Below are 23,456 nucleotides of genomic sequence, written 5' to 3' on the forward strand. Positions count from 1 at the left end.
TTAATCATATCAGCAATGCTTCACTGCCCTATTTGGGTGGACAGTTCTCTTCCACATATCTGACCTGTTGGCCACGGACATAAAAAAGGCAGAAATCTCCTCCACCATCTGATCCAGCCCAGAAAATACAAAGTCAGCCATACCAGCTGAAAATCATTCTGTCTTTTCCATGTATCCACTGACTCAAACAAGCACCAACTTGGAAATTTTTGATAAAGCTTCTTCTACATTTGGCCAAATTTAAAGGATCCTCTATCTTGCCACTATTCATTTAAGAAAACCCACAGAAATGGACAAATCAGAAGGGCGTATCCACTTTACAAAAGGCGGCATGGAATTCCAGGTCCCCTGGAACAGCATTTTCCAAAGTCATCCCCACACCACTGTCACAATTTTTGCCATCATCCGTTCACCATCCGTGCTATTACTAATTTTATATTTTTCTTCATATTAACATAAAAATGACTCTTTTATTTAAATTTAGCTTTACTCTTTCAATGCATTTTATTTTTTCCTAATATCCATTAAACCAAACAAAAATGATTGGCATTTCTAAGAGTCTGTGTATGACCTAAAATCTTTTTGTCTCCCACTCAGGGCGTGCATGGCCTGCTCAGGGTGGCCCCCATTTGCTCTGCCTGCCTTTCGACGCTGTGGATCGAAATGTCAACACTTCTGCTCCACTTGGTCAGAAACTGGGCACAGTGGTTCTAGCACATGGCTCCCCAACTCCCACGATGACTCACTGCCCCTGCCCAGCATCTCCCGAGGGCCTCGCTAAGGAGGTTACTGTGAGCAGACTTTGCAAACACAGGAAGGGTAGAGCCAGACTTTGTGCTCATTTCAGGGAATAACCACACCCGCCCCGGGCTCCTGCCCAGTGGCTTTCCATACTCTGAGCTGCTCATGCAGACAAGAGAACCAGCTCAGGAAGCCTTTTCTCACAAGGATCCAAGAGCTGCAGGCCCTGTTGAAGGTGGGGCTGGAGAGCCTTGCCACCACCTCATAGGGTGCCCGGGGGCAGAAGCCATGGCAACAACAACAGCAACATCAGTAATAATAACGACAACACGCAGCACCTGAAGTCTTGCTGCACTGGTGCCAGGCACATTCTATCAGCACCTGGCACCACACACCACACTCCGCAAGGCTGGAGGAGAACAACCTGGCTGTAATAATTCTAACTGCGATTTACTGAGCACCTCCTATGTATCCGGCTGGGATAAAGGCTTTGCATACATTTGCTTATTTAAGACTCACGTGGCCTCTCAAGGTACTTATTACCAATGGGGAGCTTGTTTACAGAAGAGGAGCCTGAGGCTGACTGCTGAAGTGAGGGGGCAAGCCCAAGGTCATATGGCTCCTTAGTGTTCCAACAGTAGGATGAGTCCACACTCAGTCTGTACGGCTCCATCACCTGCGAGCCTGCTGCTGCTCCTCCAAACCTATCTGAGACCAACCTTCCCTCAGGCAGACACCATCATCCATTTGGGGGTGGCCAACAGAGACTGCACTGTCCCAGGCCGTGAGCACCATGGTGATGGGGAAGCACCCGTCTTCAGAATTCCCCGTCTGCTATTCTGGGCCAGCAAGCAGCCAGGATCCTGGGGTTAGGCTGGCTGAGATGCGAGTAAGAGGAGAGAATGCTCAGCCAGGGAATAGTATGGACAATCTCAGGGCCTCCCAAGACCAAACTCTTTATACTGGAGATCTTTTCCTTTCAAAGCAGCAGAGTCAAGGAGTGTCGGCCATGCACCATACGCCTTTGCTCGAGTGGCATGTTTAGATGCTGCTACTATGGTGTAGCAATGCCTCGGGGGCTCAGACCTCATTTGTGCCTGGTCAGGAGAGTCTGCAGTGGGGGTTCAGCCTCTCTGAGAGGCCCTGGCACCCTGCAAGGCCCCACACACTCTACCCCCACGTCTGCCTGTCTATCCTCACACCCACTGGTCCTCCACAGGATTAGATCCTGATGTATCTCTTCTGCTTCACTGATCTTTCTATTAAATGCAGGACCACAGTCTTTTTATTATTACCATTTTAAATACAACTCATTTTCAAAATCTCTTGGCCAGTCTCATCTGTTTTATTATCTTTCAACTAACATTTTTCTCATTATAAATACAATGCATGTACATCACACAAAATTGGAAAATCTGAAAAGCATAAAGAAAATTAAAAATTGCTCAAATCCAACTACCCAGATGTAAGCGCTATTAATGTGTTGGCATATTTTCTTTCCTTCTTTCCATTTTTTTTTCTATGTCTCTGATTATTTTTAATAAAAAAAAGGAATCACACTATATATAACTTGTATCCTGGTGTTTTCATTTAATACATTGTAAGCATTTTCTCATGTCATTTAACGACAGGACTCTTCAAAAACATGATTTCTAATGACCACAGAGTATTCATCATATGGATGGGCCATGATTTAGTTAACTGTTACCATATTGTTGGACATTTTGGCTGTTTCCAATTTTTTCTATTAAAATAATGCTACAACAAATACCTGGATACTTAAGTCTGTATATGAATCTCTGATTTTTCCCCAGGATAAATTCAGAAGATGAGTAGCTTGACCCCTAAGTATGGATCTTTTTCTGGCTTTCAATACAAAGCATTTCAGAAAGCTAGTTCAGCGTCCCCACTCCCCATCTGAATATCAAAGTGCCCCTTTCACTGTATCCTTAGCATCACTGGATCTTATCATTTTCAAAGTACTTTTCCTCTTGAAATATGAAAAATGATATATTGTTTTAATGTGCATTTTTTGAGTGATAGTAAAGTTTGGCATTTTTCCATATGCTTTTGGGCCTCTTTCTCTCTTCTTTGGTGGTTTGGTTATCCATGTCGTCTGCCCTTTTCACTATTGTGTATTCATTTTTTTCTTATTGAACTGTAAAAGATCTTATATTGAAAATATGGAAGCTAAAGTAATGTGAATTAGGTACCCTAACCCCTACTGGGGTGGAGCTCAGGAACCTGCATCTTAAGAAGTGCTCCAAGGAGTTCTGTTGCCTGTGGCCACACTTTGATAAACACTGATATAGTGTAAGAAGTTAACTTTTTTTGTAATGGATGGATTGCCCTAGCTTATTAAATAAACCTTCCTTACCAGTTGCTGTGAGATGCTAAATAATAAACTATATTCTACATCCACTTGGGTCTATTCTGAAGTTCTATTCTATTCTGTTGATTTGTCTTTCTATTCTTGTGTCAGAACCACCATTTTATGATTACTGAGATCTTGGAATACACATAAATATCTGGACATACAAATCCTCCTACAATCCTTATTTTTCAAAATTTCCTTGGCCATTCTTGCCAACTTGTTAATTATCAATTAACCTTTATAAAGTTTCTCCCAAAAATCCTTTCAAAATTTTGTTTGATATTCCCATTTAAAGAAATTAGTATAAAAATAATAACTAGTATTTATTGAGCCATTCCCGTGTGGCAGGCACTGCTCTAAGCATTTTCCACTTCAACTTGCAACAAGCTTATGAGGCAATTACTATTATTGTCTCCATTTTATAGAAGAGAAAACTGAAGCCCAGAGGTATTTAGTCACTTGACCAGGATTAGACATTCAGCAGGTAGTGAAGCTGGCCCTTGGATCCAGGTAATTCAACTATAGCACTCTTCCTCTTAATCTTCACACAGTTCTTTCTCACATACTTTCGAAACAGTCTCCCACTTCATAAACATGGTACACTTTTCCATTGATTCAGATCATCTTAAACAGCTTTCAGGAATGTTTTGTAGTTTGTAGAATGTATGCAGCATATTTCTTATTCAGTTTATTCCCAGGTACTTCATACGTTTAGGCAATTAAAATGAGGTCCTTTGTATTAAATATTTTCCCAAGTGGCTATTGTTAATACGTAGGAAAGCCATAGCATATAAACCATTTATGTAGCCTGGCCACCTTATTGAACTCTCTTAGTAATGCTAATCATATTTCCTACCAACGCTCTTAAATTTTCTTGGAAGGCAATTGTACAATTTTAAATAATGAGAACGTTGTTTCTTCTTCTCAATAGCTATACCTTTTGTTTCTGGTTACATGTCTTATGCACAGAGTGATATTAAGCAGTAGAGATGAAAGGGAACTTTCTTACCATATTGCTGGTTTTAATGGGAATGTCTCTTGTTTCTCTATTTTCTACAATGTTGGCTGTTGATTTAGACAAATATTCTTCATCATGTCAAAGAAATATTCCTTGCACCACAGTAGTTTTAAATTTTAACTATTTCTGCTGAAAATCTTTCTAAAATTTATTGACTTCTGTCTTCTTTTAAACAGATTTAGAACATAATTTTCTTGAAAATTCAGCATCCTTGATAGCCCAACCATTACTGCAAGTTTTTGAGACCCATGGAACTCTCTTGCCTCCATATTAATACATCCCCCCAACCCTATGTTTCTTGTAATCCGGTCTCTGCTTTTTGTTTCTTTTCTGTGCTGTTAGGTTGTCACTTCTTGCTGTTGTCAAGGTATCTGACTAACTATTCCTTTTTAACCTTCTAAATTTTTGTAGACATATAAATTAGAAAATTCTACTTCTTAAAGTTACGTATGAAGTGAGAATAACCTCTGAGAAAGCAATGCCTTTATGAGTAAGAGTGAGAGTGTTATCAGATAATAAACTTTGAGCCATTTAGGCTGTTCATTATACTTCTCCGTGTATTCAGGGGTTGTCAGCTCTGCTCTGGAGAGGAGAGAATTCTGTGTACCTGAAGCATTATTATCTCTGGGGCAGGAAAGTGAGCATAAATGTGCCTTCAGAACTTCAATAGCGCAACAGGAGTAAAGCAGACAGTAAAACAGAAAACTAAATTAACATAAACACCTCATTCTACAATCATTCATTGTCTTTCTATAAACTTATTGGAAGTTTTCATCCTAATATATGATGAAAGTTATTGTTGTTGAGGGCCTCATTACCCCAGAAAGGGCATGCAAAGGGAATGATAAATAATCTGTTGGCGCAGGTGACTTTTGTTTGTTATACATATTCCACGCTTACCAAAGTACTGGTGGAGCATGAGGCTGTGCGCTAGGAACCCTGGGGGTATATAATCCCAGAAGAGAACTGAACGTCCACACAAGCAATTATAATCAAAGTCAGCACGGGAGCAAGGGTTGGGGCTGTGATTTTCAGGCCCAAAGAAACACAGTCAGTTTAGGTAGGAATGTCAGAGAGGGGAAAGGGGCACCCAGTCGCATGCCATGGAAATACGTCTGGGCCTGTGTGAACAGACGCCTGGGGTCACTGCACTCCCCTTCCCTGGGCTGTCCAGGATTCAGCTGGCCACAGGCCCATCCTCAGTTCCAGGCCCAGCTTGTTTTCCTGGCACCTGGAAGATTCCACATATTCCTCCTCGTATACCTGTCTCACTGTTGTTACCAAATGGCTTAGAGACATTTACTTTAAATAAATATCCATATTTTTAAATAACTGAGTTTTTCATTGAAAAGTAATATATGCACATGGTAAAAAAAAAAAAATCTAACACTACAAATAGATATGCAGTTAAAAATGCATCTCTCTTTTACCCCAGCCCCTTAGATTCCCTTCTCAGATATAACCACCAGTTTCTACTATACTCTTCTAGAGATATCTACAAATGTATAAGTATATATGAATATACACACATCCCTTTTACTCACATGGTAGTAAGTTAGACACCTTGTTCTGCACCTTGCTTTTTGCACCTAACAATTTATCTTGGAGATGGCGTTAATCCTTAACCCAGTGGGCTGAGACTACCTTCCACGATCCTTGCAAAGAACAGTGGTCTGGAAACCACGCCAGGCATGGCAAGGAGACTCCCTGGGTGTCCCTCTGCCTGGAATGTGTTTCTGCAACTCTGCACAGCTGTCTCCTTTTGCTTGGGTCTCAGTGTAAAGGTCGCCCTCAGAGATGAGTCTTCTTCAATCACCTTATCTAAGAAACACCCGCTTCCCTCATCCAGGTGTACCCTTCTCTCTCTCAGAACCTTGTGCACTTTCTTCATACCACTCAGGGTACCCAACTACTTTATTTGCCCATTTATTTACCGATTCACCGTCAGTCCCTTCCCACAACACAGTAGCTCCATGAGAGCCAAGGCTATGATGGTCTCGGTCACTGCTGTATTCCTAGCCACATGCTGCCACGGGACAGATGCTCAGTGCATACTTGGTGAGTAAATAAAGTAATGTTATGACTTCACAAAGCTCCTTTCCTTCCCCAGTGAGGGATAGATGAAGCAGTATGAGATCAGCGGGGTAAGAATTAACCCCAATTTACTGATGGAAAAACAGGTTCAGGGCGGAAGCACAACTTGTTCAAGGCCACAGAGTGTGTCATTGGTGGAGCCAAAATTACAACTCAGACATTGTGACTCAAGACCCATGCCCCTTCCACTTCCAGAAAACACCAAGTTGTATTGATTGAATCTCAGCTTCCAAAATGACAGCCCTTATTTCTAAGCAGGATCCCAATTCTACAAATATCCACAGATAAGGGGCCCAGACTCCCTCACATTCCTTCCTCCAATTAAGATCTCAGGTCTCAGGCAGCAAGTCCCTCAAGGGACACAAACTGTCCTCTTCACATTTGACAGATGTCAGGGGCCTTGGGCACCAGGGAGAATCCAGGAATTTCCTCTCACACTTGCTTGGCCAGCCTGGAGAGAAGAGGGCAGGCATGGAAGAAGGCACCTTCCACTTCTCACCCAGCCCACCCACCACCATCAATAGGTCTGTTAGATGCTGTGGAGCAACTTCATCAAGTCACTGCACCTCTGGCCATTACGGACCTGCATGCTTCAGCACGTGCCCTGTAACTGCACAGCCAAGACAGGAGCAGGGAGAAGAGGAGTGGGGCCCCAAGCGGAAATCTGCTCTTCCTCAAATGGGCCAGGCTTTCTGGGAACCACTTCATTAGCCGGCCCATTTGGAGACATTCCAGGCCAACTGCAGAGGCCTCCCTCCTGGTGAGAAAAAGGCCACTGTCCTAGACAGCAGCTGCTCAACTCTGACTAGAGCCATGCAGAATCAAGCACTGATCTTCACGGCCAGTCCTGGCCAGACTCTGAGCACCACCATTTGATGAACCTAAAACACAATGGCAGAACTCACTGCCTCTTAGGCAGAGCTTGGTGTTCTGCTTGGCTCACATCCTCTATAGGCAAGGGGACCACATGATTTAGCCTCCAAACCAAGACAGTCTTGAGAATAAAAGGGGGCACTCTTAATACTTATGCCAGGATATTAGGCATGTATCATGACTGTCCTGGGCAAACCAGGCATGTGTCACCCTAACTAAGGCAACAGTCTGCTGGTCCTAGTGGCCCTGAGCACTTCTCCGAGCTTGGCCCATCTGCCGAAAGAGTCACCCAATGGCACATCCACCACTGCCTTGCATTTATAAAAGATGCTTCCAAGCATTTTCACATCCATATAATATTCCTGTGAACTACGAAAATAAGCATCATCTCCACTTTAAAAACAAAGACACAGAGGCAGGGGAAGGTAAAGAGATCACCCAAGGTCCCGTAGAAGTTAGTGGAAAAGGTGGGACTAGAAGTCAAATCTCCTGACTGCAGTCTAGTAAATAACCTAATTCCGCCACCTTTTTCTACTGCCCACTAGTGCTCATGTATATGACTCTCAAAGTGAAAAAACAGGCCCCTTTGAAGTCACATGATGAGCTTCTACTAGGAACTAACAAACCACTATTCAGTAAAAAATCCTGAGCTAAAGAAATTGCTCTCTCTTTACCTAATACGATTTCCAGTGGGATTGACTTACTGCATGCAGAAGCAGGGAAACATACACTCAGAGATGCATGTGTGCCCCTCTTTCAAAGGGAATCACCAACAGAATGTGTACCCTACACTTCTCTGATCACAGCACGTCTCATTCCGTGGTGTGGTTTTAGGGGGTCTCTCCTCCTAGAGGTGAGAATTGGAGCTGTCTTCATCACCGTTATACTCTACCTCCTAACACAGCACCTGGCACGAGCAGGTGCTCAAATTTCATGAATGGGTGGATGGTGGACAGAAGGTTGGAAGAGCATATACATGGATAGGAGCATGAACACACGCACGCAAGCAGGAAAATGAGTTGTTCTCTTTAGGGATCAGCTATATTTACAGATCTATTTAGAACTTAATAAGTAGGTTGCTGTTAAGTTTGACCTTTGACGTCCACTTTTTCCTTATTGATAATTCGAGTGCTTCAGTGCAAGAAGACAGGGAATGGAAAGGAGCTGGAGAACATCCTAACCCAAACCAGTGAGTATGGTGAATGCAGGGACCAGAGCTTCTGAGAAGTAGCACCTTTGAAGGCCACCAAGGACATAAAAAGGAGGAGACAAGTGGACTCAGTGGACATGTAGAGGTCCTGGGGTCTAGACCAAGTCCAGAAGTGGTCAAGGCAGGACACATGGTGAAGGGGGTTAGGGGAAATATGCAGAACAGAAAAGAATTGTGGGCTTTACCAGCCAGGAATTCTACTTCACTCTCTCACGAGCCATGGTGGTAATTTCATCTGTTTTATTGTTCCTCTGAACTATAAAAGCAAACCAAATACACGTTAAAGGCAGCTTCTCGAGGCCTGGAAAACCTCTCCTTTATGTTTGGGGAGGTATGTTCAGAGGCCAGAAAAACAAAGGCACCTCAGGAAGTGATGCTGTTTTTCCAAGGAAGTCCCTTGCTGATCTTTCGTTGAGCACAGGCACCAGCAAATGTCACTTGCCCAGGGAGGGGGCATGACCTGTGCACCAGGGAAGACAGTGGAACCCTGGGTGTTTTGGAGTCAGAAGAGCTAGGTTCCAGTTCAGGGTCTGCCACTTATTAGACAAGGATCCTGAGCCAAGCCACATAACTTCTCTGAGCCTTAGTTTCTGACCTGTTAAACAAACTTGATGATGCTGCCAGCTTACAGACAGTGGTGAGGATGAAAAGAACCTGCCAGCCCTGTAGACTAGTGGTTAAGTTTGGCGTGCTTCATTTTGGCAGCCTGGGTTCATGGGCTCAGATCTCAGGCACAGACCTATACCACTCATCAGTCATGCTGTGGCAGCAACCCACATATAAAATAGAGGAAGACTGGCACAGATGTTATCTCAGGGAAAACCTTCCTCAAGCAAATAAAGAGGAAGATTGACAACAGATGTTAGCTTAGGGCTAATCTTCCTCAGCAAAAAGAAAAATGGAAGAAGCTGTCTGGAGTACAGATGGCCACTTGTTGACCTTGAAATACTCTACAAATGTACAGTGGTGTCATTTGTCTATTTAAAGGATTAAGAATTAGATATGTCTTGTCTACAGATAAATGCTTCTCAAACATTTTAAATGAAAATTTGAAAAACAAAGTCAGATCCTAGCAAATTATTATCATTTCTGGAACCTCACACTAACTTCGAGTTTAACCCAAAATAACATTCTCCTGCTTTGTCAAGATAGACCTACATCTCAGACCACCTCCCTCAGTCCTGAAAACATGGACATTTTATGTGGAAGAAAAATGTAAGGCTGCCAGATAGAAGCCAGTGCTAACAATTGGGTCTCTGTCCAGACATAGGCCTGGGCCTGACTTAATTGCATGTCAAAATAATTGCAGTCTACAGATTTGTGAGCCAGTCCACTCTTGCTAAAAGGCCATATTTTATTCTTCCCCATAGGGCTAAAATTGTTCTCAAAGCCCTCTGCAGTGGCATTGCTTAGAAGAGAACCTAGATCATTTTAGGTACTCAATACACATTTCTTGAATAAATCTTAAATCTGAAAATAATATGGTAACTGTGAGATGCTGGCCTCAATCAGCAAACTTCTCTTTGTCAACATCCTCCCAAGGTGGGTGTTCATCTCCCAAAACTTGCATTTTCCATGGCAACACAGATATTTCTCTACCCATCTCTGTGCTCTGGTAAAATCAGCATTTCCCCAAGAAGCAGTTATGACAATGCTGAATAGTCTCACCCAGCCCAGGACTTTCCATTGGCCCCAAATGTAGGTCAATTTTCAAGTTTAAATTCTCTGCCAGCAGATGCATGTTTCAGGATGGTCAAACTTCAAGCAAGAAATTCAAGCAATGGCAGTGAAGATGTTAAAATACTCAAGTTTCTGGAAAGCAAGTATGCAAAGTAAGCTTAACCAAGAGTGCCCACTGTTTACATGAATGCCTGCAGTGATTTCTGCAGGGGGTGGGGCCATCCACCTGTGTTGAGACCCTGGAAAAGGTGGACCATGTCCAGTGCTTCTGCCTGGGCATGCTGACCATGGACAAGGCCATCAGCCAGGCAGTTCCCAAACCTCCCCAGCAAAATCCTCACACTCAGAAAGTAAGAAGCCTTTGGATATTTCCAAACAAGAGCTCCCAGCGTGTCAGAGGCCCACACTACTCACTGTTTAGAACGAATCTTCTCATGGGAGTGGGTGAGGGCTTGAGCCAGGCATGGAAGAGCAATCTTTGTTTTGTCTTTTTTAGTAGGATATTTTTAATTATGAAGTAATTCATGTTCATTGGAAAAAATGTAGAATGTTATAAAGAAGAAATAAAAACCATCCGAATTTCCATAACATAGAGAAAATCAACATTTATATAAATGCATGTATATAAATAAACTTAGAAGCGTATGTATAGAATTCTGCATCCCACAGTTCTCACCTAAAATTACTTAAAAGCAGTTTCCAATGGCGTTCAATGTTTATATTTCATAAACACCCACGTAGCATTTACTCAGTACCAGAAACTGTTCTAAGTGTTCCACAAGCATTAATTCTTCACAGCAGGCTTTTGAGGTGAGTATTATTATTATCTCCATTTGTAGTTGGAGACACTGACGGATCACAGAGCAGGCAAGTGGCAGAGCTGGAGTTCACATTCAGCTGTTTGGCTCCAAAGGCCACGCCCTTGACCACCATGCTGGGCTGCCTCTGTGGTCTTTGGAAACCTGACCTTTTATGACTCCATAATATTCTGTTTGGTCTCCTAGGATTGGGGCAATCCCCCATCAAAGACCTCAAAGGGCCTTCCAGTCAAGGTCCCTTCAGCTCTCTGAGTTACTCTTACCGATTGTAGGAAAAGGCAAGCATGCTGAAGAACAGTTGGCTCCACGGGTGACTACGAGTTTGGGGTGGGACCCCAGGGACAGGCTATTTATGGCGAACTGGGGAAACACAGCCAAAGAAACACCCACTGTAAGAGCATTAGCTGTGTGGCCCCAGCCCCCGCACCTCAGCTCCCCAGGGAATGGCCGCTTCTCCACTATCTGCTCCGGCAAGTTACTTGATTTGCCTGAGCTTCACTTCTCACCGCTAAAATGGGGGCACTCCTACCTGCCTGACAGGTGTAAGAAGACAGATAGAGGAACCTAAAGTACCTGGCTCAAGCTGGCCCAGGGCTGGGTAAGGTACAAGGCTGTTTTGTTTTTGCTTTTCATTTCCCTGTTGATTCAGCCTAATATCCAGCCATGCCTTATCCCCTGGGATGGGAAGGCCAGACTCTCGAGTCAGACTAGTTGGGATTGACTCCTGGCCCTGCCACTTCTTACCTATGGGACTTTGGGGCAAGTTCCTTACCCTCTCTGAACCTCTGCTTCCTCATCTGGGTAACGGGCATAGTAACGGAACCTAGGACACAGGGTTACAGTGAGGATTAAATGAAATAATGCACGTCAGAGAACTTAGTTCGCACCTAGCAAGGACTTCATAAGTCATGACTGTTTCTATCATTTCTTCGCTCATTTCTTCCATTCTCTGCTTTCCCCTGTGCTCATTTCATTTGCCTCTCCATTGAAGTGGAGCCTGGGAAAAGAGCAGCCCAGCTGCCAATCAGGCCTGAGTCAGTGACATAAGAACACGAGAGGAACCAGAGTCCCAGGAGAGGCTAGAGACGTCCTTGGTCACCCACCACTAGCCTCTCCCACTTCACAGCTGAGGTGGCCTGATCAGGTGTGCCCAGCCACCATCACAGAGCACTGCTGGGGCTATGAGAGCCTCTTCCACTGCCCCAGAGAACCAATAGCATCTTATTTCTAAAGGAACCACCTTCTCCTTTCAGCAAGCACTTCTGGGGAGCCACCCTGCCCTGGAGGCTGGACCGCCTGTTTCTGAAGCCACCTTCCGTGGGTCCTAAGTGAAGTCTGCAAGAAACTGGCTGTCACCATCCAAGCCTGCCAGCTTCACGTGATAAAGCTCCCTGGCGCTCTGAGCTGGTGTGCCCCACAGACACCTCACCACCACCCGCTCCAGGGAGGGGCCCTCCTGAGTGATGTGCCAGGAGGCAGGGCCAGGCCTGCTGGGAGGCGGGCCTGCCTCATCGGTATTTCCATTTCCACTCAGCCCTCAGGCTGAAAGGGAGGAATGGGACACTCCTCAAAGCCAGCACGGTAATTGAGGAGGCATTAAGCTTAATTAGGCTAATCGTCTGCCTGAAGTCATTCACCTTCAACCTCCAAAAAGCAACTTCAGAAAAAACCTCGTAGCAGCCGTGGGGCTGGAGGGCGCAGGTGGAGGATTAAGGAGCTGGTGTCTGGAATTCCTAAGAGGATTCCGGCACGGTCTCAGGAGTCTTGGGGTGCAGAGCCAACCAACTAAACCTATGCCCAAGACGGACCCAAAGGGGAACTTCTCAGCTTTTAGTCCCAAGCCGGGATCTGGGCTTGGCTGAGGCTGGGGGACTTTTCCGGTTTCCCTCTGAGCCTATTTGATTTGGTCAGTGGAGACCTGACCAAGGGAGCCGATGTGTCCACTCACGTTCCCACAGGTCCCCACAGGTTTACTTTCTCCAGCTGTTTCGCTCCCCATAGCAATGGCCTCCTGTCTGCCAGGGCTGAAGGACAGACAGCGATGTTTAATTTTGTGTAACTGACCAACTAACAGACAGAAAGACTTCCCCATCTTTCTGTGGAGTGACTCTTTACTCAAAAGACCCGCATGCAAGGGTTGATGGCTGCAAAGCCCAGCTGAAAATGAGCAATCCTTTGCAATGAGGAAAAAAACAAATAATCTATTTAGCAGCTACATGGAATCCCAAACCCCCATATCTCAAAAGCTCCAGGGAGTAGAGACTGGAGAGGCCAAACCAGCCCGGTGACTGGGGGGTAGGCAGAGAACCTGGAAGCCAGTTTCACTCCGGGTCTGCAAAAGTCCACCCACCTATGGTAAAAACCTCACTGAATCAGAACCCACCCATCCAGAATTCTTGATAGTTTAGACACAGAAGACCTGGATCCTTCCTCTGTGAGGGTTTGGGGGAGGCACACTGGTGAGCACAATCGTGGGAAAATGTTAGCCTCACTGAGTCTTCCCAATCCCCTTAGCAGCACATATTGGCATACAAGGAGCTAGACAGAAGTAATCCTACTTTGTCCATCAGAGCAGGATTCTCGCCATTAGAGGCTCCTTCACTGGCTGTGGGCCCAGCCTTCATACACACTCTTTACAAAAAGTGACAGACAGGAAGTTGATAGATTGATGCCTGCCAGGTGCTGGAGAGGAGCGCTAATCTTCTGCTCTCCTGCTAAGTGGCAGGCACCAGTCAAGGTGACTGACATCGAAGTCACTCCTTACAATAAACCTGTGGGGAAGACATTGTTAACCCAGACCTACAAAAAGAAGAAACCAAGGCCCAGAAACATTATGTAACACCCCCGGAGTCACTGAGCCAGTGAGCGTGCTGCTGGATTCAAACTCAGGTCAAAGCCTGCACACAGGGCGTCCCAGGAATTCAATAATGGAGCTGCCTTTGGCCCAGCTGGCCACCACTCTGGCAGCTGTGAAGGGAATGAGTAGATTGGAAAGGGCAGAGGCCGGGGCAAGTGCAGCTGAGCAGCCTGCCGTCCCTACAGTCCAGCAGGAGATGGTGAGGGCCCAACCAAGGCAGCAACGGGGTGGGAGCCCACTGGAGGGAGCTGTGAGGAGGCAGAAAGCTTGAGGAGGGAGGGCAGTTTCCTCAAAGCCTGCATAACTGGTGGGTTCCAATCCAGAAGGGAAGAGGGAAGAACCCCACCCTGCCCTCGGCGCTTAGACAAGGTAAAGACAAACAATTCACCACCAAGCATCAAGGGTAGAGAAATGTTCCACTGGAAGGTTCCCAGACATGTCCAGGAAGGCACAGAATGGAGGAAAGGCCGATGCCCCAGGCACAGCAGCAGGAGGTGCTTGTGGGAGGCACCAGCCCTCAGCAGTGACAACCTCTCACCTGGGCATAAAGCACTATGCAGAGAGTTTTAAGTGGCCCCCACCAGAGCCCTGCAAGGACAGTAGGCAGCCAGACATTATGATTACAGGCAGGACCTTAGTGCTCAAAGCCATTAAATGACTTACCCCATGGAGGGGGGACCCCAGCCAGCAGCCAGAACTTCCCCAGGTCACTCTCTTCCCCAGGGGTCAGCCCTCCAGCATTTCTCCTGTGGTTGGTTTTTTGACTTCCCACCTATGCGACCAACTCTGTGAAGCCAGGGAAGGCGATACGTTCATTCATCCCTTTGGTCAGTCAGTTAACAAACACCTGAGTGCCTAGTACGTGCCAGGCACTGTGCTTGGTGCTGGGAATACAATTGTGAAAAAGTAGACATAGTCCCTGTAGGGGAAGGTTCCAGGCAGAGGGAACAAGAAGTAGAGAAGTGGGGGCCACAAAGGGGTAGGAGCGATCAGAAGGTTAGTTGGGGAGATAGCAGGGGGGCATGACTCTGCAAGTATCTGGCTGTCAAGGAGAAGAGAAGAGGTGTTCCCTCCGATTCCAGCCTCTCCATCTGGGGGAGTCCAGCCAGTCCCAGGGTACATCTCCTCAGAGGACCCCAGCACCACTGTCCCTGAGCTGGGAATCCTCAAATCAACAAACCAACATCTTCAGGGCTTACGCTCTGGGTAGTAGGGAATGCAAGGATGGGGACCCTGCCATGTGGAGAAGGAAAGCCACATTATTCATTTATTCTGCAAGCTGTTCCATTTGGAATGTCCTGGCCATCACCAACTTGGCACCAGAGCAGAAAGTCCCTAGAAGTGCCTCGTCTACCTTATTACGTTAGCCTACTTTCAATCAACCACACCTAAAGACACAGTTCCCAGCATGAGAAGCTGTAAGGAGGCCAGCAGAGGTCTCCTTGACAACTCCAACACAGCAAGAGCGCTGAGTGATATATTGAGCCCCGAGGGGGTTGGCCAAGGGAGAGAGGACTATGTAGAAATACAAATGGATTTTTTCCTTAGATATGTTATGGCTGGGACAGACAGGAAAAGACTCCTCTTTCCAAGGTCGTTGTCATCTACTGACTTCCCCAAAGTTTCTGAAGTTCCACAAGTTTCCTGGAGAGGCAGCCTATGAGTGCTGGAGGTCAGGACTGAGGCTGCATCCTCCGACTTCCAGCTCCTTGCACAGGGTCGGACCAACAGTGGCACCAAGGAACATTTGCTGGGTGAAGGGAACAAGAGAATGAATGCAGGAAGGAAGAAATGACAAGCAACTTATTGGGCTTGTCTGTGGTCACAAATGGGAAGTAGGCAGGGGAACATGTGGCTGAAGCAGCAAGGGCACCATTAGTACTGGCAGTACTGGCTGTTTCTTCTAACTGTCAGCCTCAGTTTCCCCAGCAGCCCATCTGCCTCCACCTGTTCTGAGCCCTATGAGTAATAAAGGGCAAGGGGACCTACAGAGCCCAGCACAGTACAATAGCCTTCTGCCTGTGCACGGTGAGGAAGAAGAAGAAAGGGGGGCAATAGGTGAACTGATTACAGCAAGCCCCCAAGGGCTCCCCACCAGAATCTGGCAGGAAGGGGGGCACCCTTAACAGGCATCTGGTCTAGGAAGCCAAACTCAGTCAGACAGCCCAGGAGGGACATGCACAGCCATAGAATCAGACAGTAGTCCCCCAGATAAGAAGAAAGCATGATCGCCCAGGTGTTATCCTTTCTGGCCGTCCCTGTGCAAGAGGGACCCTTCCCACTCTGTCTGGACTTGCTCTCTGCATCCCAGTCTTTACACAGAGCCCCTGGAACCATGGCTCCAGGAGCTAGTTAATAAGAATGGTTATAGCAACTGCACCATGCCCTCTCCCCCTCTCTGCCCTGGGCCTCAGCACTAGCTTTCCCCTGAGGGCACCACTTCTCTCCACTCCTTCTTTCTGGGGTGGCAGGTGACTCTGAGCCCCTTCACTCCCCAGAAGTGCTTCCAGCTCAGACTCCTCCATCAGCATCCGAAGCTCCTGTCTATCTGAGGCTTCTGATGTCAATCCCCTCTTTCTGCAGAGGTCAGCTACCCACTTCCTTCATTCCCACTCACTCACTGGATGCTTGGATGTGGACCTACTGTCCTCCCCCATGCCATCCAGGGTGACCTCTGCCTCCATGGATGACTTTGGGCCATTGGCCTTTACCCACACCCCACTCCAGCCACCCAGGCCCACGGTCATCCCCTGCACCCTGTCACCCCACAGACTTGCTCCATCTTCCCAAATATAAACTCAGACACCACCTGTTCACCACATGCCCCCAGCCCTCTAGCCCTCAGGGTCCCTCTCCTTCTTGGGAGAGCCCTGACTCTGGAGCCACTCCCGACCGGGACCCTGCCACAGAGCCCGAGTGGTGAACTCCATGGCCCCTCGGTGAGGTGCCTGTGGGCCTCCTGTGGTCCCCTAAGTCAACACTCCCACTCACTACAGAAGCTCTTCCAACCCTCTGCTCTCAAACCTCCCCACACCACTTCCCCATTCCTGCCAGCTACCAACCTACCCAGACTTGACTGAGAAAGTGTCCAAATTTTCATTCCACAGCTATTGATTCAATATTCAAAATATGTGCAAGTCACTGTCCAAAGCACTGGGAATCTTAACAGTGAAGACTACAGAAAAAATCCTGTCTCTTGGAGCTTACCGCCAAGTGGGGGAATCTAACAATAAAAAGATAAACAAATAAATAGTATGTTAGGTGACGGCAATTCTCATAGACAGGGGCTCCCTTCATGCCACCTGGCAAGGCACCTGCATGGTGCCCATGGCCTCCTCATGGCCTCCTGACCCCCAAACTCTGCAGATCACTCCAACTGAGGCCAGTTCCATGCCTGGGCTCTGGGTCCCTCTCCCCACCTCTGGGGGGTCTCTCTGCCCATCAGCCCCTCTCTCTTGCAACTCTTTCAACTCTCCATCCTTCCTCTGCCTCCTTCCCTTAAACATGCTCAGGTCCTGCTCACTCATCAAGAAACAGAAAAAGACCCAGCTCTCCCTCCATCTCATTTCACCGCCTCCCCCCAACCTGATGCCCTCTCTCTCCCATCAAAGCCACGTTACCTCACAGAGTTTTTGCCATCCATCGCTGCCTCCCTCCACTTCAACCAACTGCAGCCTGGCTCTGTCCCCACCACTGCCCTGAAACTGCTCTTGCCAAGGTCACCGACAGCCCCTTGTGGCCACATATGACCTCATCCTTCTGACCTCTCAGCAGCATTGGCCTGGAGCGTCCAGCTGCATTGTGAAAGCACGATGATGAGAAAGCTGCATGTGCCGTAACGAGGGGCCCATGCTCTTGAGTCAAGCCATCCTGAGCTGGCAGTCCTGCCTCCACCACTCACTAGCTGTGGCTTTAATGTCCTCACCTGCAGAATGGGGCTAACACTGGCATTGGCCTCACCAGGTTGCCATTAGGTTGAAAGGTTGTATGGGGCGCCCAGTTCTTCCTGGCATGTAGTGACAGTGGCCGTCACTATAATCATAAGACCACCAAACCCTGGGCACCACAAGGAGGAAGCTGAGAAACAAGCAGAAAGGAAGACTGTCCATAAGGTTTGTGTGTCAAAGGAGCAGCTGTTTCATCAATAATCAGAGAAGTTGTTTCATTGCTTACAGAGAGCCATCGGGAAAACACGGAGGGGGTGGAGCCCGCACTTGGCGCAGGCTGCGGGCCAGCAGGAAGAACAGAGGGGGGGAAAGCCCCGCATTGGGATGGACCGACTCTGAAGAGGCCCCTCCAAGTCACCTCCTCTGCCCACCTTCCCTGCTCACCCACCTATCATGGACCCTGTGGCACTTTCCAGTTCTTGCTCACAGCACTGAACTCGCCCCCTTTTCTCTTACTGCCACTTGGCTTTGTCGTCCCTCCCTCCCAGGATGTACATTCCCAGAGGACAGGCCTTGACTTTACCTAAAGGTACACTGTCTGCAGCCCCGCCAGAGCCTGGTGCTCAGGGAGAGCAGGTGCCTAAGGGCCATGGCTGAACTGGTCAGGGGACCATTGCAGAAGAAGCCCAGATGGAGCAAAGGTCAGGAAAGAGGTTTCTTAACTGGCAGAGTGGCTGAGCCAGCACTGGGCCGGTGGAGATGGAGATGGCAGATAAAGATGAGAAAGTTCTGTTCTCTCACCCAAGGAACCCTTGTTCACAGAGTGGGAGCCATATTTGATGTTAAGGGGCAGAGTCGCTCTGCAAAGGGGCAGGAGCAGGGAACATACAAGGGAGGTCAGGGAGGACCGTGCCAGGAGCCAGCCTCAGGGGCGTCCTGAGGATGGCCCAGAGATCCCGGGGGCAGCGGCAGGAGAGGCATTTGAGGCAAGGAGAGCATGGAGCACAGAGGCTTGGGCATGTGAGAGTGCACGGAGTGTTTGGGGAACCACAGGGACCAGAAGGCTGAACAGAGTGGGGCAGGGACAGGTGAGGCCAGGAGGCCATGAGACTAGAGGCATCAGGAAAAAGGGCTCTGGGATCCATCCCTGAACATAGGCCACCTGGAGGCCAAGCAGACACTCAGGAGCTCAAAGCAGGGGAAGGAGTGGCAAGATTTGTGTTTAAGGAAGATGTGCAGGCTGACAGGTGGACAATGGCCTAGGGGCCAAGCTCAGAAGCTGGGAGACCAGAGAAAAGGCAGTCACACTGTCCAGCTCAGAGAAGATGAGGAAGACTTGACCTAAGTCTGTGACAATGGCGTGAAGGGAAGGCTTGGTTGTTGGTTGGGGTGAGCATGTTGGTAGTCAGAGAGAAGAGGGAATCAGAGTGACCTAGGTTCCTGGCACGGGCAATATGGCGGAGGGAGACAAGACGACACCATTAAATGAGATGGTACATCAGGGAGAACCACTGGGTAAGGGAGACCCCCTAAGAGAAAGGTAAACCTAACACTGTTTCATAGAGCTGATCAAATCAGTGAGTCCTGAAGCCAGGCTGCAGAGGAAGACCAGGATAATAATAATAACAATAATAGTAGTAACAAGAATAATAATAATAGCCAATACTTCGAGCACTTGCAATACTACTAATGGGTAACACTTTGTATTGGATTCTGTGGATTGGTTCTCTCAACCTCCATTCCACTCTACTCACAGCTCGGGAGGTTGGAAAGTTAAACCTTTCCCAGAGTCCGGCAGCTGGGGTTTAGGATGCAAACCAGGCTCTAGCAGTTGGATGCACTCACACCAGGTTTGGAAAGCAGAAGTAAGGTGGAGGCCATCCTCCCATGCCTTGTGGCTGTTTCTATCGGCAACAAGATTCCGGAAATGTGGGGTTTCTTTGCGCTGGTTCCAGCGTTCATTCTGCAGCTTCCTGGCTGTTGAGAGGCCAACGTGTTGGCTGCAGCAGGAGTGGTATCTTTTTTTTTCTGCTTTTTCTCCCCAAATCCCCCCAGTATATAGTTGTATATTTTAGTTGTGGGTCCTTCTAGTTGTGGCACGCAGGACGCCCCCTCAACATGGCCTGATGAGTGGTGCCATGTCCGCGCCCAGGATCCGAACCGGTGAAACTCTGGGCCAGTGACGCGATGCGGGCGAACTTAACCACTCAGCCATGGGCCCGGCCCCGGGAGTGATATCTTGATCCTGGCTTCCTGGTACCTGGATCCCAGTTACGAGAATGAGTCCTGAGCTCTTCACTCTGCCGTCAGAGGCAGGACAGAAGCAGGTAGCCCTACCCTGGAAGGTCAGTTCTGAATTCTCCCGGGAATCCTTCCAGAGGCCCACAAGTGATCTGCTCCTTCAGCCCTCCCAACAACGTTGTAGGACTTCATTCCCTGTATCAAACACCCTCTTGCTCAAAGTCAGTAACCTGGTTTCTATTTCCCACATTGAATCCAGATTGACCTATATGTGCCTGGCAGTACTCTATGAGTTTTAAACACACAGCTCATTTAATCCTCAAAACAACCTTATAAGGTTAAGTATGGCCTTGGGCATGTCACTCATCCTCTGTGTGTTCCAGTCTCCCCAGTTGCAAACTGGGGTTAATAATAGCCCCGCACCATTGTCAAGGCACTGTGTTCCGGCTTTTACGTGCATTATGCCCTCAAAACAGACCCACGATTAGCTCTTTTTTCAAAAGAGGATTGAGTCATAGAGATGTTAAGTAATTCACTATGGAAGGTCACACAGCTAGTAAGTGGCAGAGCCGGATTTTAGCCCACTGCCAAGTGCACCCCCAACCACTATGCTACCCTGCACTGAAGGGGAGCAGATTGTTGCACTGTCTCCAGAGGCTGCCATGTGGGCCTGTCTTTTCAGAGCTTCCAGTGGGCAGGGGGAGGGGTGGGACAGAAGGAGAGGGAAGGGAGAGACTGCTGGGATGGGCGCTCTTTCAAAACGATGGTGCTATAGATATGAGGAGAACATTCAGCTGAAGCAATCTAGTTAAAAGTGGGGCATGAAGCTCTTCTTGCTTAGCAGTTGACACAGATAAGAAAATCCCTCTTGTCCTTCTTAATGAGTGGGTTGGGTGGTGCATGGAGATTATGGGCAAGAGGGGCTGCCAACCGCTCATTCCTTGGCAACTCCACAGACAACTGGGCAAGTGGGTTCAGTTCATCCCCACACCTGTGAGCTCTGACTTGGTGAGCCAAGAAAAAGACCACTTGGACGGTGAAGTGAGCGAAAGAGAGTCAGGTACACCTGACTTGGTGGGCTACAGAGGCTAAGCCCCTAGGACAAAACTAAAGCTCCTCAAAGGTCCTCCCTCTGGACAGGGACAGGGGGACATGGCTTTGCTGATGAGCCCTGGCTAATCCTTTTCCTCCCCCCAGAGATTTCTCCTTGGCTGCTTAGCCCATGAGTGAAGTCATGAGTCTTTGTGCATAAGCTCAACTACTGTAATTTGTAGGGAGTTAATTACCTTCATATTTTTATCTGGTGGAGTTTCATCTCTATGGTTACCGGCTGAGTATAAACAGTTATCACTTGTCTCTTTTACATAAAATATTCTTGAAAAATACCTCTAGGGCTCTAATCAGGGAAGTCAAATATACAGAGTATTCACAGAACTTCCTGAAATTTTTTATATGAACTGTCTCTACACACAAAAATAGATAAAGTTGGATAACCATTTGGATATAAATAATAATTCAGGGATTGTTGCAGCATACTTTCTCAGCCCTAACCTCCAATGAACACATCAGTCTCCTAAGTGAGACAGGTCTGGCGAGGGTAAGGGCTTCGCTGAGTGACAGGTCGGGGGAGCCCCAGAGGACAATGTCTAGCACCTGACAACGTTCACTCTGGGGGCACCAGAGTGAGGGAACTGCTGCTCAGAGAGACTATTCAGGTAAATGATCATTTACTCCTTGTACTTACTGATTGTGCCTGCCAGGGGCCTTATGCTGGTGCTTGTGTGAATAGATGCAACTGTGTTGAATGAATGAATGATGATGAAAGCTAGTATTTAGGGAGAGTGTACTATGTGCCGGTCACTGTATCATGAATTTTACAAGTATTTCCTCATGTAATCCTCATAATGTCACTATGAAGTAGGCATAATTATTATTATGCCAAATTTACAGATGAGGAAACAGAGGCTCAGGAGGTCACACAGCTAAGAAGAGGTAGAGCCAGGATTTATGCCCAAGCCCGTCTCAATCCAAAGCTCCTATTCTCTCCAGCCCCTCCTCTGCTGCTACCACACCACAGGCCCACAAACATATATGTCACAACTGCCCAGCGAAACTCTGAAGTTTTCAATGTGAGGGACATGACAGCTTTTCTAATTTGCCAAGAGGGGAGGATGGGTGCCCTGATGGGAAAATGCTCCTGGCCACTAGAAGCAGTCAACCATTGGCATCCCTGATCAGCAGTGTCTATCCATTGGTATCTTTATGTCCCTGTGAGTATGTCTATCCATTGGTAGCTCTGTGTCCCTGGTCAGTAGTGTCCATCCATTGGTAACTCTATGTCTCTAGCCAGTAGTCTCTATCCATTGGTGGCTCTATGTCCCTGGTCAGAGGTGTCTGTCCATTAGGAGCCTTCCCATCCAGTGTGGGACCCTTAGCAGCTCTGATCTCCAGGAACCCAAGAGGTTGAGCAAAGTCACCATGTCACACAACTCCAGAGGGCATACAATGGGAATGGTACCCTGTAGACTTATGCAAGACCCAGCCGTGCCCATAAAATCTTGTCTCCAAATGGAGCAGGTGACAGGGACTAACGGGGGTGGAGCTGGGTGAGGGAATGAGAGAGTTCACCAGAACGACACTGCCTAAAGATGGAGGACTCCACTTGCCTCCACCAGCGACTGTTTGGAAGTAGGGCCTAAGACACTGCAGACTCTCGAGGCCCCAGCCTGGTGCCTCGGACTGGAAGTTGATAGACCAAGGCTCTGACTCCCTCTTGACTCAGGTCCCAATGCCCTTTCCCTCTCCGCACCACAGTTTCTTTATCTATGAAATGGGTATAATAACCCCTGGGCCTCCTGCCTAATGGGAGGGCAAAGAGGCCCATCTGAGATCATGCATGAATATGCTCTTCGCACTGTAAAGTGCTGCTTACACAAGGGATGTGAGCACCCTCCAAGCAGTGGTACCACTAAGAGAAGAGCAGAGGCACTACCAGGCTTTGCATCCACTCACTCCCTCTCACTAATCCCTCCAGTGATGAGCCATCCTCACTGCCTCCCTGCTTGGCTTTTACTCTTCCCCTTGGGGGCCCACCTCTCAGAAGAGTGATTGGGTTTAGTTCAACCACGACCTCCCCATACACAGTCCAGACCCCCACCAGTGCCCGGCATTGGGGTAAGTGCTAACAGCAGTGCCTCATACAATCCTCGCAGTCATGCTATGAGGGTTCTCAGTGGTCCCCATTACAGATTAGGAAACTGAGACCAAAGAGGTTAATTGACCTGCCCAAAGCCACACAACTAGACAATGAGAGAGCAGGATTTGAACCCAGTGCTGTTAGCTCCGAAGCCCCAGACTTCCCCATGGCATCACGCCGCCTCTTCCTACACTCTGGATTGTAACAGGGCGTGGGGGTCCAGGATGTGTCAGGTTTCACCAAACCCCTTGTTCTATCCAAGTCTTCTCAGCTGAAGCCACTTTCTCCCAAGGGAAAGTTAAATAAAGAGCAATTCTGCAACTAAACAGATGTCTATCCCAGCAAACACCAAAGCGTAAAAAGAGCTGGATTTTTTAAACACAGGTCCTCAGAAACCAGATATGAAGTCATTGTGGCCACCCCTCCCCCCCACTTCCTCGCCCACTGAACTCACAGTGTTTGAGAGA

The 23,456-nt window shown here is 47.7% G+C and overlaps 1 long non-coding RNA gene across 1 annotated transcript in view; it reads right to left on the bottom strand.

The window, feature by feature from the left end:
- Nucleotides 1-17,342, bottom strand: part of LOC106822982 (uncharacterized) — a 60,107-nt gene extending 42,765 nt beyond the window's left edge. The window contains exon 1 of the long non-coding RNA XR_011505814.1: nucleotides 17,286-17,342. This is a non-coding gene — a long non-coding RNA (uncharacterized lncRNA). The remainder of the gene's footprint in view (nucleotides 1-17,285) is intronic.
- Nucleotides 17,343-23,456: the final 6,114 nt, after the last annotated feature.

The sequence above is a fragment of the Equus asinus genome, chromosome 9, assembly GCF_041296235.1.
Source record: "Equus asinus isolate D_3611 breed Donkey chromosome 9, EquAss-T2T_v2, whole genome shotgun sequence".
Lineage (NCBI taxonomy): Eukaryota > Metazoa > Chordata > Mammalia > Perissodactyla > Equidae > Equus > Equus asinus.